Source organism: Grampus griseus (assembly GCF_964374135.1).
Source record: "Grampus griseus genome assembly, chromosome: 5".
Taxonomy (NCBI): domain Eukaryota; kingdom Metazoa; phylum Chordata; class Mammalia; order Artiodactyla; family Delphinidae; genus Grampus; species Grampus griseus.
In genome coordinates, this window is record NC_138998.1 from 13,985,037 (window position 1) to 14,006,877 (window position 21,841).

Sequence of the window (21,841 nt, forward strand, 5' to 3'; positions counted from 1 at the left end):
GAGGAAAAGTGAATATTGCTCTATTTGTTTTGTGAAGTTATCATAGTCTTGATATCAAAACCTGATAAGGAAACCAAAGGGAAAGAAAATTAAATCCAACTCCACCCATAAGCATGGACAGAAAAATCCTAAGCAAGACGTTAGCTAGCAAATCATATTCAACAGATATAAAATGAATAAAATCTAATAATCAAGATAATTTACTCCAGGAAAGCAAGGTTGTTTTCACACTTGAAAATCAATTAGCATAATTCACAACATTAACCAAATGAAGAAGAAAAAGCATGGGATTTCAGCAGATGCAGAAAAAAAATGGTGTCATAAAATTTGACATCCATTTATAATAATTAAAAAGCACTCAGCAAACTAGAAGTTTATTTAATATGATTTTTAAATAAAAATAATTTACAAGATATTAAATAAATTTATCTAGGGTAATGAGTATGAAAAATTCAAAAAAGCCATTTTTTCAGAATAACAGCAACAATAATTTAGAAAATAAACTTCATAAAATAGTACTACTCAAAATAGCATCAACAAATATCAAATAAGCATGTTTGTTCCAATTTGCTGGGTGAGGGAAAGCCTAAGGCGCCCCAGGAGAAATGAGGAGGAGGATATGGAAGTGGAGTACGGATGGCATTTAAGGCAAAGACGTGCGAGGGAGGTAAGAGCTATTTAAGGAGAAAATTCTACAGACTGATTAACCAAACATGAGGAGAGCAGGTGCTGCAAAGATGGCGGCAGCTGTGACAGTGTCTCTACTGACATTTTATATTATATTTCAAGTACTTGAAATAAAAATGAATGCAAGTTTAGGAATCAATTTGCAAGATTAGAACACAACTGTATGTTCTACAAGATCTCCCAGATCAAAAGATTACACCAAGAAAAATTTTTTTAAATAAATTCAGGTTTATTTAGCTACAACTTAATGCAATAAAATTGACTCCTTTTGTATATGCATCTTGACAAACACATTCAGTCATGTAACCACCACCACAACTGGGATGGAGAATATTGGCATCATCCTCAAAAGCTTTGTGCCTATTTGTAGTCACTCCTGTCCCCTCCACTCTAGCCTGTGGCAAAGATTTATATATTTTATGTTCTTAGAGTTTTGTCTTTTATGGAATGTCATATGCCTCTTTACTTCCAGAAATATATTTTAAAAGAATCTAGTATTTCTAAAACACTTCAAAGTTTACTCACTACAATAGCATTTTATCATAGGAGTCTCTAACAACTTCATATTCTAACCACAATTCTAAGTAAAAATTCCATGCACAGTATAGTCACGTGTGTTAAAGCAGACAAAATTTACACAGATGAAAAAATATATAAGTATTTTTAATAACACTTATATAGTCTCTTCTGTGTGCCAGTTACCTTTCTAAATACTTTCACATATATTAAATCATTTCATCCCTACTATTATAAATAATTTTACATGTAATAACTCATTTAATTCAACAAAACTATAAGGAAATTACTATGATCCTAATTTTATGGATGAGGAGATTGGGGATCAAACAAAGTAATTTGCCCAAGGCAAAAAGCTAGTAAATGGCATAACCAGAATTAAATTCAAGCAAGTTTGTTATGTATTCATTCTTTTAAGAAAAACAGGAGAAAACAATATAATATTCAACCATAATAGATTAGATCATAGCAACCTGGAGATTGAGGCTGACCTAGTCATGCACCTATGTATGTACACTAATGAATTAGATTCACCAAATCATAGCACACTGCATACAGAAAGGAACTTGCAGCTCATCTTGTCAAATTCCTTTACTTTATCACTGAAGAAAATGAGGCCCAGAGAAAAACAAAAAATTTGTCCTGTATTATTAGGCTAATTTATGGCTGACTTCGCAGTAAAATACAGGTAATTTCTCCCACACTCTTTCAAAATATCCCTAATCACCTTGAAGCAGATAATCTATACAAGTTATCTATCATGTACAGAGCCCTCTTCTGAAAATCCTCAAGTGCCTTATTCTCACAGACCCCTTCTGAACAAAACTAGACAGAATACCTTATACACAGGCTATTATGCTTTATTTCACATGACTTCGCTAGTCCAGGATCTTTGCATGAACAAAGGTGCATGTAATGTGTCTAATATAAGAGCTGTGCCCTACAGAGGTACTCTCTACTGAAGAGTGACTGGAATATCCAATCGAACCTTTAACTCCCAGGCACAGTTGGCAGGTACAAATGCAGAGGGTCACAGAGAGAAAAAACAAAAAGCAGAAGTCATGAAGCACTAGATTCGATGAGTCCGTGGCTTCAAGGACTTGAGATAAAAATGAGAACTGCTCTCAGAATAAGATCAAACAGGAATATGGAAGCAGAGTCCAAGGGACTAAATCACTAGCCCTAGGATGCCCTGAGGTCAGCACAGTGACTTTTATACCACTAGGTCAGGGTGCGGTACAATCACTTGGGAACTGGTTAGAAGTGAAAATTTTCACGCCCCACACAGACTTACTAAGGGTAGGGCCCAGAAAACTATGTTTTTAATAAGCACCCCAGATGACTCTGATATACTATAAAGTTCAAGAACCATGAAACTAGGCCAGCGACTGTACCCTGAACGTTGGTCAGAATGACATTCCAATTCCTTGCTTCCTTACTTAACTTTCCCTAAATCCTTTAAGATAAAAGCCTAGGAGTTATCTAGGAGTAACCCTGCAGTTTCTGTTCCTTGCAGCAATCTAATTAACAATCAGCTTCAAGTGTTGGAGAACTGCATATAATCAACTTTAATGAATTGTTTGAACTTTATTCAAATTCTGCTGCTCTTTTGCATATTAATTTATTCATTCATTCATTCAATAAATAAATATTTATTATTCACTGTTTACCATGTGCCAGACTGTACATAGCAATGAAAATACAAAAATCCCTGCATTTGTAGAACTTAGATTATGGCGAGAGGAAACAGACAATGAACAGTTAAATAAATAAAGTAGGACATATGTCAGATGGTGATAAGTGCTATGGGAAAAATAATAAAGAGGCAGGGAAGGTGATAGGGAGTAGAGAGGGGGCTTTGTGATTTTAAATAGGGTGGACAGGAAGGCAACTCTACTAACGTGCTATTTGAGCAAACACCTGAGCAAGCTTTGTGGATACCTGGGGGAAGGGAGATCTTAGAGGATTAGAGGAATGGCAAGGAGGCCAGTGTGACTAGAGCTGAAAGAATGATGGGAAGAGCCAAGCCATAGGCATAAAGTCAGAGAGACTAACAGGAAGCTAGATGGTTTAAGACTTTACAAGTGATTGTGAAGACTTGGGGGTTTATTCATTATTTTTGTAAGTTGTGGATAATTTATTTCTCCAATCACATAAACTTTGAGATTCTTTATTTGATAGGAATAAATGGCCTAGCCTTTTAACCAACATACGAAGTACAGTTGTGCCATTTGATAAGGCAGCTTTACGATCATAATTCCAGGCTGGCCCTGGAGAGGGGATTACCAAGAGAGTAGTCTATACGATCTTAACCACTGTAACAGGGAGAATCAAAAAATAAATCTCTCGGGCTTCCCTGGTGGAGCAGGGGTTGAGAGTCCGCCTGCCGATGCAGGGGACACGGGTTCATGCTCCGGTCTGGGAAGATCCCACATGCCGCGGAGCAGCTAGGCCCGTGAGCCATGGCCGCTGGGCCTGCGCATCTGGAGCCTGTGCTCCGCAACAGGAGAGGCCACAACAGTGAGAGGCCCACGTACCGCAAAAAATAAATAAATAAATCTCTCTTCTGGTTTTCTGGAGATAGACAAATTCTTTGCAGCATTTTGAGTAAAGTGACTTTATCTGAGGTTAAAATGATTCCACAGAGAAAGCAATTCTCTTTAGAAAAGAATTTATCATTGGGCTGGGAGGATGCATGAATTTCTTCTGAAGCCTTTTGTTACCAAGTACGTGGAAAGTTATAGTTACATGAAAATATTCAGCTTGACACAGGTCTAAGACCTAAATCCATTAGAACAGACATGCCTGGAGACAGAAGTGATTGTAGAGAACATATCCCTTCTTTGTACACCATCCCAGACACACTGCGTGTGGGGGTGGTCTGCAGGTCTGCAATGAAGGCAACAGACAACAGTCCCTGCCACGTGGAGATCACATTACAGGATAGGGATGCAGAAAACAACACCTAAACGATAAATTGGCTGATTTCACATAGTTATGAGTGGTATGCAAAGGGTAGCAGAACAAGGAGTGACTGGTAGAGTTTGTGGCTTTCTACTTGAGATGAATTGCTCAGGAAAGCCCTCTCTGAGGAGGTGACATTTAAATTAAAACCTAAATGATGAGAAGAAGCCAGCCTTGCAAAGATCTTGGGGCCCAGAACAATGTAGATGGTTCAGATACACAGTAACCCTTAACATTTATATTGTCATCTACAGTTTTCACTTCTGTTTCACATACATTGATTTTTTTTTTATCCTCACAATAATACTGTGGAAAAAATACAATCGACATTATTTGACCTATTTTGCAGATGACTAACTAGGTTTTAGAGAGGTCTAAGGGCCTGCCAAAGACATGATTAGTAGATGGGCTTTGGCAGGCATTCCTTCCTGGCCCAGTTTGTTGCTATTGTGATTCCAAAGAAAATGAATATTCTCAAGTTGAGAAATACTGATGTCACATAGAGGACAAAAACAAAGAAAAAAAATTGTATTTAGGTTTCAGTTATTTGTAAATGATAAAATATAATTCACCTGTAAATTTTTAACTATAGGTTTTAATTGCTGTTTATTTTTCATTTGAGAGTTTTAGTTTGGGCCATTTAGGTTTGAGGGGTGATATAGTGGTCTCTTCTGCTAAGTCTTGATTTGCATTTCCTTCTAATTTTAACCATAAGAGATACTTAAGGATGTAGCCTACACAGATTTTTGCTACATTCTGAGCTTATACATTCCTCATATGCACAGATTTATAGAATAAATCTACGTACAACGTCCAAATCTAGGGTTACCAGGGCAAGGATACACTTGATTATCAAATGAGATCATTAAAACAGTTTTAAAAAGTAAATATGAACAATTTTACTCTATTATTGATATTAGTATTAAGATCTGTGCAAGGGTAAGTGTTTCTTCAATTCCTAGAGGCCTATACCACACAACATTTTTCCAAAAATCCTTTTGTTTCCTAACATTCTGATGACATTGACTATGTGAATAACAAGAAATTTTTTCTACCTCTTCTGGAAATGTGTAGTTCTCTGTCATTTTACAATAATAAATTTCAGGGAACAAATTTAAGAAATATTCATGTCATCTTTTCATGAAATGAGAAATTCTTTCTTTGTCTCATGGATCTCAGAAGACTACATTGATAAGTTCAGCTACTACATCACAGTTATATGAGAAATACTTCTAAAATTTACTGAAACATAATATTTTGAAATTATAGGATAAAATATTATCCTATTTAACATTAAAGCTGATTTTGCACACAGTGATCTATATCAGTACCTAATAAGCCAGGATGTGTGTTCTAGGCTTTTTGAAAGTCACAGCACAAGGCAAGAAAAAAATGGACAATGACAAGCTTTGATGGTGATAAAGTCAACAGTAGACACAAGTTGTGGTAATAGTAGTATTTTATGGTTTCCTTTGCTGTGCAAAAGCTTTCAAGTTTCATTAGGTCCCATTTGTTTATTTTTATTTATTATTTTGTTTATTTTTGTTTATTTTTGTTTTATTATTTTGTTTATTATTTTGTTTATTTTTATTTCCGTTCCTCTAGGAGGTGGATTAAAAAGGATCTTTCTGTGATTTATGTCATAGAGTGTTCTGCCTGTTTTCCTCTAAGAGTTTTATAGTGTCTGGCCTTCCATTTAGGTCTTTAATCCGTTTTGAGTTTATTTTTGTGTATGGTGTTAGAGAATGTTCTCATTTCAGTCTTTTACATGTAGCTGTCAGTTTTCCCAGCACCACTTATTGAAGAGGCTGTCTTTTCTCCATTGTATATTCTTGCCTCCTTTATCAAAGATAATGTGACCATATATGCATGGGTTTATCTCTGGGCTTTCTGTCCTGTTCCATTGACTTATATTTCTGTTTTTGTGCCAGTACCATACTGTCTTGATTACTGTAGGTTTGTAGTATAGTCTGAAGTCTGGGAGCCTGATTCCTCCAGTTCTGTTTTTCTTTCTCAAGATTGCTTTGGCTGTTCAGGGTCTTTTGTGTTTCCATACAAATTGTGAAATTTTTTGTTCTAGTTCTGTGAAAAATGCCATTGGTAGTTTGATAGGGATTGCATTGAATCTGTAGATTGTTTTGGGTAGAATAGTCATTTTCACAGTGTCGATTCTTCCAATCCAAGAACATGGTATATGTCTCCATCTGTTTGTATCAACTTTAATTTCTTTCATCAGTGGCTTATGGTTTTCTGCATACAGGTCTTTTGTCTCCTTAGGTAGGGGGATATATGTATATGTATAACTGATTCACTTTGTTTTAAAGCAGAAACTAACACACCATTGTAAAGCAATTATACTCCAATAAAGACGATAAAAAATAGTATTTTAATAAAAGACAGTATCAGCAGTTGCAATGTGCTAGGTGCCAGGCTAAGCACTTTACTTACACTATCTTAGCCATCCTGCTCTGTACAACCGTATTTCCCAGTACTCTCCTAAATAAATCCTGCATTAAACCTATCTCCTCCCTCTACCCCAAATATGCTAAACTTATTAATGCTTTATTCATTCACTAAATAAATATTTATGGAACATCTGTTATATATTATGTACCATGAAATGCAACCACTGACTTCCAGTGAGAGACAAACAGAAAGAGCCATGCATAATGATGAGTACTCTGACAGAGGGGAGTACTGGGTCCAGCAGCAAGTACAAGCAAACATCTAGCCCAGCTTTGAGAAAGTTTCCCAGAAGAGTTATCATCAGAACTGAATAAAGATGAGTGAGTGAGCAAGGGGGGATAACTGCAAACATTGTTCCAGACAAAGGCTATGTGCAAAGAAGTGAGAAAGACCATGTAGGACTGGGTACCAGCAAGTTGATCATATGGCAGTAATGTACCTTAAGGGGGCAAGTGCAGAGCAATAAACTTGGACAGATAGGCTGAAGGGGAATTTTGCTGGTCCTAGCATACATTCCTGAGGAATTTGGATTTTATCCTATAGTATAGACCAGAGATTGGCAAACCTATTCTGTAAAGGATAAGAGAGTAAAAATGTTATGCTTTGTGGGCTATATGGTCTCTGTCACAACCATGTAATGCTGCCATTGCAGTGCACAAGCAGTCACAGACAATAGGTAAACAAATGGATGTGCTTGTGTTCCAATAAAACTGTGTTTAAAAACTGGTAGTGGGCTAGATTTAGTCCATGGACTATAGTTTGCCCTACCTGCACTCCCAATATAGATTCTTATTTCTCAAAGTTTTATCTGAGGTCCAGCAGTAGCTGAAAATTTGTTAGAAATGCAGAATCTCAGACATCACTGCAGGCCCACTGAATCTGAATCATTTAACAGTTTAATTGTGTGCACATTCAAGTTTAAGAAGCACAACTGGAAAACACTGAAAAATTTTAAGCATGAGAATGACATAACAGGCTTTGTTCCAGTTACAATGTGACTCTTTATGAATATCCCCCATCCAATATTTTCCATACGTGTAAACCTTCAACATTGTTCAAGCCCCAGCTTGAGTCTACCTCACCCATGGAACCATATGCCACCAACCTGAAGTGATAATTTTCTCCTCTGATATCTTAAACACAAAAACATGTTTTATCATTTAATTGTTTCTGTGACTTTTCATAGGTCATAATATGCCCAAGAATAAGAACTATCCATACATCTTTTGTATTTCCCACCTAACAAACCTAACAATGAATTATATGGAGGAAGATATGTATTCCAAAAGAACCTGCCACTTTAGAAGTTGGTGTTGGTAATTTAGACTGGGGCTACAGAGTTCTTAACTGTGGCATTGGTATTGCCTTAGAGAGCATAGTTTCATATCCCACAGAAGCCAGCTTCCATTGGGCTGGAAAATTCTCTAAAAGTGTCCCTCTAAACCATGAGTACTTTTGGATGCACAAGGGCTGGGTCAGAGGAATGGCACGGCTCAAAAAGAAAAAAAAAAAACTCATCTAAAGTTTTGGGAGAAAAAACAATTCTAGGCAAGGGTATCATCTTTGGATAGTTCCTCAACTCTTGAAAGTCTGATCTTCAGAAATATCCATCAATACTTTGTTTCACCATATCAAGAGACTTACGCAGTTCCAAGGCTCCAGAAGCATCGCTGGGTTAACTCGAGACATTCCCAAAGTTTGTTATAATCTTGTTACCATCAATTGAAGGTATCTGGCATTCCAGGGTCATCTCATTTTCTCCTAGGATGGGAGGCTACACTGACCCTGAAGGCCTTATTCACACAATCTTGGGTCTCTCTGCATGAAAACAAACATGAATTCCTAGTTCTCCAGGGATATCTAGACTGGAATGCTCAAGAGTTAGGGCACCTACTGACTCTGTCTCTGGACAGGCCAAGGGTCTGGTATAATTTACCAGAGCCAAGGTTCTAGGTGACAGGACTAGGGACTGAGTAGAACAATGCTGGTCCATGGGCCGTAGAATATAGAACCAAGGAGGAAAAACTGAAAGAGAGACTATCTAAGGGTAAAACCAGAATCAAAAAGACTATCTAGTACAAGTGATCAGGATAGTTAGATAAGAAACTGGAACCATATAGCAGAGCAAGCATATGACTAATGGAAAGTGGAAGGCAGAGCCAGGAGTGATTCCCAGAGGTATGGGATGATAACTGCAGGACTTTATGGGGTGCCAGAGACATTTCCTGTGGGAGAAGAAGAAGGTGTTACAAACACTCCACACATTGGAACAATAGCATTTTGGTCTAAGTTAAATATATTTCATCTGGTTTTATAGGGCAAAAGATAACATCAGTCTATGTACCCCATAGTTTCCTCTGCATAATGGACATCACAATAGTTTTTAAAATTTTTCATGGATGGTTTTGGGGAAATTTAGATTCATTAACTTTTAAAAAGAAACAGATTTAAATTCCCTTCCCTGGCCAACTAAGCCCTTGCCCATGCTTATCTAGAATGAGGAGTGGCACTAAAACACAGAGAAATCCCATCAAAATTGAGGCCTGGCAGCCACAGTTCAATTTAATGCCTAAATATTATCAAGTTTTCTTCAAAGAAATGCCATTAGGGAGGCATTAGAAAAGCAATGGGTTAGCATTTCAGAAATTGTCTATGAAAATGGTACCATAAATTATAGTAATGGAATAAAATTAACTTTGATTATTTATAATACACTGGGCCTCAGCATTCTACACAGATGACCGCATTGTTTCCTCACAAAATTCTTTTAACCTAAATGCCAATGTATTTCCCATCGTATAGGTGAGGAAGCTGAGGCACCAAGAGGCAGGTTCACACATAGCCAGTCTGACACTCTGATCTTAGCCACCACATGGATGGCAACCCACCATGCTGTGTGCTCAGCAACCTATAGAATCCTGGCTTCTGAAGTGATCACTGTCTAATGTAAAAGAACGTTATCATCAATGCAAAAGATAGTTTCAGATACTCCTGTTTTATGAATGGCTTTACTAAAATACATTTAATTACATTTACAAACTTTTCAAATATCAGTAACAGCTTTTCTCTCACAAATTCAGCCTCAGTGCTGGAAGTTACGGTGTTTTGTTTTGTTTTTATAATGCACATAAGCCTGAATGTTTCTCCAAATATAGTATTTCCATCAATCATCTTTCCTGTAAAAGTGAAACTAAAAGATCCCATTAACACTGAATTTCATTAGCATGCAGTGATTTACAGAACATTTCAGCATTTTAGCCCACACAGTTTCTATGAATGTTTCAGACTGAAATATGACAAAACCGCAATGAAAAATAAAGATGAATGTACTAAAAATATAGCAATTAATTGATTTAAACATGGTAAATAATAACAAAAGATCTTTTTGAACAGAATGAGAATTTTTTTATGTCTACTTCAAGAAATCTATAAGGAAAATGGTTGAGTAAAATATATTATTCATTGAAGACAGGACTATTTTTTAAGAGTATATGTATGTTTACTATTATTTAAATTATCCATAAGAAACATGGGAACTATGACATTCTGCACACTTATTTACAGATCTTGTTCAGAATAAAAGAAAAAAAAATACTTTAAAACAGCTCATTTTCTTATTCCTTTCAAACGCTCTTTATTTTTATAATCCATCTTTTATAAACTGTTTTGTTATTTCCATAAACTCTGAACGTAAGAGAAATACAGATCATTTAATAATAATTTTGACTATAAATATGTGTACAAAGTACCTGGAATATCTTAACAAGTTTTCAAGATGAATAAACTAAATTATTTAGTACTAATTATGTGATAATTACACTATTTGTCCTTTTATATACATTATCAAAGAAGCTGTGGGATGTATTTTACTATCTCCAGATGAGAAAGCTAAGTGACCCACCCAAAGTCACACAACTAGTAAATAAAACTCAAATTACCATTTGATTCTTTTTTTTTTAAAGATTTTTTTTTTAATTTAATTTATTTTTGGCTGTGTTGGGTCTTAATTGCGGCACGTAGGATCTTCGTTGAAGCATGTGGGATCTTTTGTTGTCGCTCTCGGGCTTCTCTGTAGTTGTGGCACGAGGGTTTTCTTTTCTCTAGTTGTAGCACATGGGCTCCAGGGCACGTGGGCTCTGTAGTTGTGAAAGGCAGGTTTAGTTGCCCCGTGGCATATGGGATCTTAGTTCCCTGAGCAGGGATCGAACCCACAGCCCCTGCATTGGAAGGTGGATTCTTTACCCCTGGACCACCAGGGAAGTCCCCACCATTTGATTCTTCATATCCCAAATATTTCTGCATTCTGACTGACATCAAAAAGAAATCTTTGTATCAAATAGGTCTACAAGAATCTGGAGTAAAATGAGAATAAGGTCAGAATAAATGACAATGATTCTAACGATGTTGATGCTATTTAAAAGCTTACTATGTACCTGACATTATGTTAAGCATTTTATATGTATCATTTCATTTAATCTTAAGAATATCATGAAATAAGTTGTTTTACTACCTCTGTTTTATAAATAGAGAGAAAAATGTTTAGAAACTCGTCTCATTTCAAAGTTAAATATCTTAATCTCCCCAGGATTAGACATGAAAATGTATAGAAAAATTTGTCAAATTTAACTTTAATGCATTGTAAGCCTATTAAAATTATGGTTATGAAGCCTATATAATAATGGAAAATGCTTGTGATATGATAGAGTTGAAAGGAGGGTATACATATTTAAATATACCACATTATTGCAACTATATAAAAACAAGCTTAATGGAAGACTAGAAGAAGAAATATAAGTGAAAGGCAGAATTCTAAAATGATCTCCAATGATCTAAACAAATGGTACATATTTAGAAAACAGAAGTTGAGTCACAGATGTAGAAAACAAACTTGTGGTTACCAGGGGGAAGCAGCGGGTGAGGGATAAATTGGGAGATTGGGATTGACATATACACACTACTATATATAGAATAGGTAATTAATAAAAACCTACTGAATAGCACAGGGAACTCTACTCAATACTCTGTAATAACCTATATGGGAATAGAAGCTTAAAAAGAGTGGATTTGTGTGTATGTATGACGGACTCACTTTGCTATACATCAGAAACTAACACAACATTGAAAATCAACTATACTTCAATTTTAAAAATTAATTTAAAAAATTAAAAATGCAGGTGCAAGATGATTATGTTGCAGCGATCTCCCATACAATATCATGCTTATGGTTAATACTGTACTGTACACTTAAATTTTTTTAAGAAAGTAGATCTCATGTAAAGTGTTCTTACCACAATAAAAAGTAAAAATAATACAAAATAAAATGATATCCAATGACCCATGCCCTTGGTGAAAACTGTGAATATGATAGAATTTCACTCCTATGATTATATTATGTTATTTTTTAAATTTTTATTGGAGTATAGTTGATTTACAATGCTGTGTTTCTGCTGTACAGCAAAGTGAATCAGATATATATATACACATATACGTGTGTGTGTGTATATGTATGTGTGTGTGTATATATATATATATATATCCACTCTTTTATAGATTCTTTTCCCATGTATGTCATTACACAGTACTGAGTAGAGTTCCCTGTGATATGGCAAAAGAATTTTTGCAGATATAATTAGGGTTCCTAACCAGTTGAGTTCGTCAAAAGGAAGACTATTCTAATTAATTCTAATTAGATGAGTTTTTAAAAGGAGGTCTAGAGATTGAAGAGATGCTCCTGATGTCCTGGAAGAAAGCAAAAATCTGTGTTGTGAACTGCCTGTGGAAGCCACATGGCAGGGAACTGTGGGCAGCCTCCAGCAGCTGAGAATGGTCCCTGGATGACAGCTACTAAGAAGATGGGGATCTTCATCAGATAACCACAGTGACCTGAATTCTGACAACAACCTTAAAGAGCTTGGAAGAAGAGCTTGAGCCCAAGATGAGAACTGCAGCCCTGGACAAAACTTTGATTGTAGCCTTCTGAGACATGAACAGAGGTGCAGCTAAGTTGCACCCTGACCCCAACCTGTGCTTCAGTTTTCTCATCTATAAAATAGGGTTCAAAAGAGTGTCTATCTCATAATGTTGTTTCAAGGATTAATGAGTTGATTCATGCTGACTGCTTGAAACAATAAGTTTTAGTTACCTATTGTTATATAAAAAATTACCCCAAAGTTTAGCATCTTAATACAACAAATATTTATTATATGGTGATTTCTGAGTCAGACATCCAGATGCAGTTATCTGTGTCTTCTAGCTCAGGGTCTCTTCACAGACTGCAAGCAAGGTGTTGGCCAGGGCTGCAGTCAAGGCTTGACTAGGGAAGAATCAGCTGTCAAGTTCATTCATGTAGGTGTCGACAAGATTCTCAGATTGTTGAACTGAAGACCTCAGTTCAATGCTGGCTGTTGAAAGGAAGTTGCCCCTAGTTCCTTATCACATGGGACTCTCCACAGAATAGCTCGCAACACGGCAGCTTGCTTCATCAGAGAGAGCAAGTGAGAGAGTGTGAGCAAGATGGAAGTCATGTTCTCTTTGTAACCTAATCTCAGAAGTGAAAGCCAGTCACATTTGCTGGATTCCATTTGTTAGAAATAGATTACTAAATCCAACCCATGGTCAAAGGGAGGGATTACACAAGGGCATGAATACCAGGAGGCAAGAATCATTAAAAGCCATTTTAGAAGGTTTCCTACCCCCAGATGCTGGAAACAATAGATCTCAATGAATGTTAGCCACTATTGCTATCATTAAGTGCTTTTAAGAATAAGCTAAACACAAAAATAATAATAATAGCAAGATGACTTTTTGGTAGGCTTAAGAAACCAGTTTAATGAATTTTTATTGAGTGCTATGTGCCAGACACTATCCTGTAAAGTAAGAATACAAAGATAAATGAAGCATGGTTACTTACCTTTTAAGGAGTTGATGGTCTAGTGGGGGATAAAAGTCCCCAAAATGTCATGTCATTTGCTGTGATGGAAGTTGGTATACATTTCAGTGGGGCTACAAAGAAAAGAGTGAATGGTCATCTTAAAAATTGAGGTGATGCTTGAGCTAAGTTCTGAACAATTGATAGGTGTTCACAAGATTGGGAAAAGAGCATTCAATGGAGCGAGAAAGCTGTGGATAAAGATAAGAACAGGCAAAAAAGCATGACATATTTGGGGAACTGCTGGTTGACCAATATGGCTGAAGAGTAACAATACATAAGTCTTCAAAGAAAGTATAGATTTCTGGATGTGAAATAATTATGGTTTAGCTTGTAATGTGAATATGAAGACTTGGAGGTAGGACATCTAGGTGTAGAAAGGCAAGTCACATACAGGTTTCTAACTGAAGGGGGATTTTATTTGTTTTGTTTTGTTTTTTGCGGTACGCGGGCCTCTCACTGTTGTGGCCTCTCCCGTTGCGGAGCACAGGCTCCGGACGCACAGGCTCAGCGGCCATGGCTCACGGGCCCAGCCGCTCCGCGGCATGTGGGATCCTCCCAGACCGGGCACGAACCCGTGTCCCCTGCATCGGCAGACGGACTCTCAACCACTGTGCCACCAGGGAGGCCCCGAAGGGGGATTTTTGAGTTGGAGAAGTAGACTTCAGAATCTTCAGCAATCAGATGTTAATTGAAATTCTGGGATTAGGTTAAGTCTCCTGGTGAAAGTGTATAGCATAATTAAGGAATGGGCTTGTATTAGGAACTTTAGGAAAACAATATTTAAGGGGCAAGATAAAAAAAATAAGAAAAAGAAGGAATAGTCAAAAGGGTAGGAGTACAATCAGGAAAGCATGATGTCTTAGAAGCTGAGGGAGTAAAAATGTTCAAGAAATAGGGAGTGGTCAACAGTGCCAAAAGACAAGGAGAGATCAAGTAAAAGTGACCAAGTGAAATGTAGATGGTCAAAAGGAATCCGACTTAGTAGGCAGGAAGGAAAGTGTCAATTATCGATTCATACTACAATTGTTATGTTCATCAGCCTTCTATGAACAGTATTATTACCCTTAGTTTCCGTATGTACACACTGAACTAGTAACTTGCCAAATATCACACAGCTAGTGGATGGTGGAGCCAAGACTTGATCCCACAGGTTTCAGACCCCAAAACTCACTCTCTAACCCTGAACATAAACTGAAGTTCGGGTAATGTTGGTATAGTGGATTAAACGTTGCCTTCTCAAATGATATATCTACATTCTAACCTTGGGAATCTGTGAATGTGACCTTATTTGGAAAAAAGGTCTTTGTGGATATAATTAAGTAAAGAATCTGAGATGTTCCTGTATTATCCAGGTGGGCTTTAAATCCAATTAAAGCCATTTTTATAGGAAATAAACAAAAGAGAGACACACAAGGAGAAGAGGAGAAGGCCATGTACAGACAGTGGCTGAAATTAGAGTGATGCAGCCACAAGGTAGGGATGCCTGGGGCCACACGAATCTGGAGGAGGCAAGGAAGGATTCTCCCCTAGAGCACTCAGGAGGAGTCTACATTATATTTCATATTTCTAGCCTCCAGAACCATGAGAATAAATTTCTGTTGTTTTAAACCACTAGGATTGTGGTAATTTGTTATGGCAGCCTTAGGAAGCTACAGTTGACCTTTGAACAATGCAGGTGTTAGGAGGCGCTGCCACCTGGCTCAGCTGAAAATCCAAGTATAACTTTACAGTCTGCCCTCCATACCACAGTTCTGCATCCCTGGAATCAACCAACCACGGATTGTGCAGTGCTATAGTATTTACTGAAAAAAATCTACGTATAAGTGGATCTGTACAGTTCAAACCCATGTTGTTCAAGGGTCAACTGGAATACAGTTGGTTTCTTAGTCAGCTTAGGCTGCTATAACAAAATACCATAAACTGGGTAACTTACTAACAACAGGAACCCATTTTCTCACAATTCTGAAAGGTGGAAGTCTAAGATCATGGTACCAGCATGATCAGGTTCTGGTGAGGACCCTCTTCCAAGGTCTCTCTTTTTCTTTTGAAATAAATTTATTTATTTATTTTTGGCTGCGTTGGATCTTCGTGACTGCACACGGGCTTTCTCTAGTTGCAGCAAGCAGGGGCTACTCTTCATTGTGGTGCGCAGGCTTCTCGTTGCAGTGGCTTCTCTTGTTGCAGTGCACAGGCTCCAGGCACGCAGTCTTCAGTAGTTGTGGCTTGCGGGCTTCAGTAGTTGTGGCTCATGGGCTTTAGAGCGCAGGCTCAATAGTTGTGGTGCACGGGCTTAGTTGCTCCACGGCATGTAGGATCTTCCCGGACCAGTGCTTGAACCTGTGTCTCCTGCATTGGCAGGCAGATTCTCAACCACTGTGCCACCAGGGAAGATCTCAGGGTCTCTTTTATAAGGGTGCTAATCTCATTCATGATGGTTCCACCCTCATGACCTTATCACTTTCCAAAGGCCCCACTTCCTGATACCATCACACTTGGGGTAGAATTTCAACATATGTATTTTGGGAAGACACAAACATTCAGTATATAATAATTGGTAATGGTGAGGCTCTTTTTCTTTTGTTTTGGGGGACTTTTTGGGTGGGGAAGGGGTTGGCCACATTTTAGAGGAAAGAATCATTCCAAGGAAAAAGGAATTAGATTAATCAAATAAATGATTTTCAAATTAAAAGCTTTTAGATTATTGCTATATAAAGGACCATTACTATGTACATTTTTTAGAAGATCAAAGCTGTCTTATCATTTGAATTTAATATCATTGGTATAGCAAAACCTCATAATAAACCATCAAAACAATGGCTTTCAATTAAAGCTTTTGTTTGCAATTAATAACAAATGCTTTAAAAAACATAATATATTTTCCTTTAATATTTTAGCACTTTACGGCAGTAATCAACTGTCTTTTTAAGTCATATTTAACAATTTTTTTCCAGAAAATTCATTTATTCAACAACATTGAGATATAGCATCATGTAAAGCTGTCTTTAGCTTTACTATTAGAAAGAATGTTGGAGATCCAAATTAAGGAGTAGTAAGTGGTGATCCCCAACCAATATTTCCCCAGTGAGTCAAATCTAAGATTTATAGCATATAAAGGGGAAAATCTCCATTTTTTAATTTTTCAAGTTTATTATAACTTCTTTTTCTATGTCAATATGTTTTCATTGGTGGATCACCAAAGATAATACATACTCTTCTCCAAAGGTAATTTAGAGACCTCACATTACTCTTTCACCAGATTTATAAAGGATAAATGATTTTTGTACATGGCTTCATTCCTTTTTACTATTTGACACTGTGGCGGATCCTGATTTTAAACACCATAACTCACTCAATATAATTATGCCCTATTTTATAGCTTGCTGTATTATATTTGAAAAGCACGTTATTCATTGTGGTCTGAAAACATTCATAGGATAAGTGTGAATGTGTTAATTTAGTTAATAATGTCTCAAGCAATGTGCATATAATATTAAAATAGATGTTTTCTTTGACTGCTAGCAACACACACATTATAGCAAAAAAAAAGAAATTATTTATTTTGAAGGCTAGTCATGTTATACTAGTATCTAACAAGTAGTGAGATAAATATCAGAAACTAGATTTTATTTTTTTTTAACTTTTTATTTTATATTGGAGTATAGGTGAGTAACAACGTTGTGTTAGTTTCAGGTGTACAGCAAAGTGATTCAGTTATACATATACATGTATCTATTCTTTTTCAAATTCTTTTCCCATTTAGGTTGTTACGTAATATTGAGCAGAGTTCCCTGTGCTATACAGTAGGTCCTTTTTGGTTATCCATTTTAAATATAGTAGTGTCTAGATGTCGATCCCAAACTCCCTAACTATCCTTCCCCCTCCCACCCTTCTTCCCCGGTAACCATAAGTTCATTCTCTAAGTCTGTGAGTCTAGATTTTATTTTAATGCACCATAAAGTAAAAAGGAAAAGGAGATGGGGTTAGTTAATTTAAAATAAGTACATTTTGAAGGCAGTTGAGGAGGAGGGAGCGGTTGGGAGGTGGGCTTGGCTTGGCGTGCGCTCCGCACCTCGGGAACGTTATTGCGCGTGGAACGTCTGCTTTTGGCAGACTATTGCCCAGAAGAAAAGATGTTTGGTTTTCACAAGCCAAAGATGTACCGAAGTATAGAGGGCTGCTGTATTTGCAGAGCTAAATCCTCCAGTTCCCGATTCACTGACAGTAAACGCTATGAAAAGGACTTCCAGAGCTGTTTTGGGTTACGTGAGACTCGTTCAGGAGACATCTGTAATGCCTGTGTCCTGCTTGTGAAAAGATGGAAGAAATTGCCAGCAGGATCAAAAAAAAAACTGGAATCATGTGGTACATGCAAGGGCAGGACCCAGTCTAAAGACTACCCTGAAACCAAAGAAAGTGAAAACTCTATCTGGAAACAGGATAAAAAGCAACCAGATCAGTAAACTGCAGAAGGAATTTAAACGTCACAATTCTGATGCTCACAGTACCACCTCAAGTGCCTCTCCAGCTCAATCTCCTTGTTATAGTAACATCAGATGATGGCTCAGATACAGAGATGGCTTCTGGCTCTAACAGAACGCCAGTGTTTTCCTTTTTAGATCTCACATACTGGAAAAGACAGAAAATATGCTGTGGCATTATCTATAAAGGCCGTTTTGGGGAAGTCCTCATCGACACACATCTATTCAAGCCTTGCTGCAGTAATGAGAAAGCAGCTGCTGAGAAGCCGGAGGCTCAGGGGCCAGAGCCTCTGCCCATCTCCACTCAGGAGTGGTGACTGAGGCTGATGTAGAAGGGGAACAAAAAATGAGTTAAATTTTGGAAAACACCAACAAAATGACCCTCCTATTTTTAACTTGGATACCTGTTATTCTGCCAAAAGATGATTTCTAGAATAGTTTTGAGTGGGTTGTTTTCCCTCCAGTTCCACAAAGTCTGAGGCCAGTATCTAGCTTACTAAAAGGAAAAAAAGAAGTGTACATAATATTTAAGATGCTGAGTATTTCATAGGAAAGCTGAATGCTGCTGTAAAGTGCTCTTTAAGGCTTTTTAAAAAAATCCCCTTCTAATGAATGAAATTAGGGGAATTTCAGGGGACAGAGATGGGATTTGTTGTATGATAAACGTATGTAGTTTTAATCTTTCTATATTGAGAAGCAGTGGTTGGGGCATTTTTTAAGATGGCTGGCTACACTTGTTTTCCTTCGTTATAATAAATTTGTTATAACTCAGTAAACACAGACTTGCCCCTAGAGGTAGTTGTTAATAACTTTGAAATATTACGGTGTTGCCAAGGTTCTGATGATTCAAACCTGTACTACTGAATATTAAGCGGGACGGACGGACTAAGCTCTCTAGTGCGAATATCTTGAAGGAGTAATTTCTAAATATACAGAGGTAACTTGACTGTATATGTTGCATCCTGTGTCACCTCCCTCCATATTGATATTTGATAAAGTTTTTAATTTATATGAAACTTCTAAAGCAGAATCAAAGTTCCTCTTGGGGAAATGTCAAATCTTTAGGATAGGCAATCCTATATGAATAGTACCAAAGCATTACCCCTTGGTAGAGAATGCACTCTATTAAAATGTTAAATTATCTGAAAAATAAAATGTGCAAGTCTTCAGGATGGCACATGAAAAAAACAAAGGTTAATGCTTCTTGGGGCACATTTCTTAGAGGGCTTGCAAGTGTGTAAATAATTTGTTTATGTTACATGACTGGTGACTTCAATGAAAATCTGCACAATTCAGTTTTAGCTCTGGATTACTTCGGTTGACCTTTGTGAAGGTTTTATCTGTGTAGAATTGTTGTTTGACTTGTTTTAACCTATTAGGGTTTTGGGTTTTGGGTTTTTGTTTTTTGTTTTTCATTCTATATTAAAGTAAAATTCTACTAAAAGAAAAGAGGTGTGTGTTAATGCTGAGTGGGTTGGTTTTGGTTTGGTTTCTTTTAGTCAGGCTTTCTGAACATTGAGGTGTTAGATGATACATCCTAAATGTGGAGCTCTTCAATTGTAAAACCTTCATTAAAAGCCTTTTACTTGAACCCAAACCAAAGTACTATCTATTGCCTCTTTTCTAAAAGTTCAGGAAGAGTATATCACCAGTTCAGACTGTTCATAATGCGGGAGGATCATTTGCCTACCTTGTAATAACATGACTCAGTGCTTATTTTTAAAACTGGATTTTAAAGATTGGATAGTATAAATAACAAGAAGAAGTGAGCCAATTTTTATGGGTACCTTATAGTTCTTAATCTAAACTTAAAATTTTATATTTCTTCCTTTGGAAAAAACTACAAGCCACCATATGCACAGACTACATAGTGAGTTGGGTCAACTCTCCCACAGACTTTGAGGTGTATTACAAGAATCCCAGCCATTATCATCTTCCTCCTGAGTTATTCTGAAATGGTATTTTTTTCTCTTTTTTTTTTTTTTGTACATTTTGGCTGCAGTATTGGTGGTAGAATATACTATAATATGGATCATCTCTACTTCTGTATTTATTTATTACTAGACCTCAACCACAGTCTTCTTTTTCCCCTTCCACCTCTCTTTGCCTGTAGGATGTACTGTATGTAGTCATGCACTTTGTATTAATATATTAGAAATCTACAAATCTGTTTTGTACTTTTTATACTGTTGGATACTTATAATCAAAACTTTTACTAGGGTATTGAATAAATTTAGTCTTGCTAGAAAAAAACAATAAGTACATTTTTACCCTCTTAAGGCAATTTCCAGGTCGTGTAGTGTTAATGGAAAGACCATGAACCTTCCACTCAAAGAGATGTGATTTTTAATTTCTGTTCCACTACTAATTAGTTAAGTGATTCAGCACATAGTAATTAATCTCTCTGAGACTTTATTCTTACCTGCAATGGGAGAGTACCTACTAACTTCTGGGCCTCTGTGAAAATTAAATACAGTAAGTAAGTAGGGCAGTTAATAGTGACTGACAGATAATAAATAATCATTACATGATTGATGTTGTTGTTGTTGAATCTACCTTTAGAATGTGAAGCATTGACAGGACAATTCCATGAGCTGTGAGTCTTCTTAGCTATGATATCGTTCCTTTTCTCAACATCTCTTCTCAGATTCTTCTACCATTTCTTTGTAAATTTACCTTATTGCTTATAAATTCCATTACAGAGAATTAATCACAAATTTGAGATGTCTTATACAGCTGACTATATCATTATCATGTGGCTTCTTAATATTTTTAGGCAACCAAGCTCACTTAAGAGATATGGAATCCACAATAAATGAAGAATAATATACAGTTGACCCTTGAATAATGCAGGGGTAAGGGGCACTAACCCCAGCACAGTTGAAAATTTGCACATGACTTTTGACTCCCAAAAAACTTAACTGCTAATAGCCTACTGTTGACTGGAAGCCTTACCGATAATATGAATCTTCAATTAACGCATATTTTGTGTGTTATATGTATTATATACTGTATTCTTACAATAAAGTAAGCTAGAGAAAAGAAATGTTATTAAGAAAATCATGAGGAAGAGAAAATACATACATTTACAGCACTGTACTGTAATTATGGATACCATAAATTTGTCACCTGTTTACAAGATATCTTGTCTGTCAGTACCTACATCAATATTGTCTTATAGAATACAAAGCACTATAGATGTTAGATGTATTACTAACACTAGACATTAGAAATGAAAAGATGGTGTGATAAAGGTATTCATATTTTCAGGTAAAACAATTCATGCCTTGATAATGAAGAAGCAGCAGTATGATGGCTTTATGGTAGCGTAGTATAACTGATACGATTGCCTCATGGTAGCCTAGCTTACACACTAATGGATGAACTGTTATAAAAATGTTATGGCGTATAATATTACAGTCATATTCATAACACAATATTGGAAAGATTGTTACATTTTTTTAAAAAAACCACTTACCACTGATGATAGGCTAATACGTAGTTTCTCCAATTATGAGAGAGAGGGGCATACTGTACAGTAATGTAATTCTTTGAAAGCAAATTATAAAACAGTAAGGAAACCTACACATTATTAAGTGTATACTAAATAGCACTCACCGTATGCCTATGTAAGGATAGATTGTCCACCTCAATACAAATCTTGCACACGGTGTTCTACACAATGAATACTTAGGCATGATGATAATGACACATAAACATCTCATACAGTTCTTGCCATGTAGTTATTACATTTTCACACTCACACACAAACACATCAGTTTATGAACTATACAGCATG

The 21,841-nt window shown here is 36.6% G+C and overlaps 1 pseudogene across 1 annotated transcript; it reads left to right on the top strand.

Annotated features, from left to right (window-relative positions):
- Positions 1-17,694: 17,694 nt before the first annotated feature.
- On the top strand, positions 17,695-18,359 carry LOC309822907 (SIN3-HDAC complex-associated factor-like; annotated as a pseudogene). The gene has a single exon. The product of its transcript is annotated as an SIN3-HDAC complex-associated factor-like (transcript).
- The last annotated feature ends 3,482 nt before the right edge of the window (positions 18,360-21,841 follow it).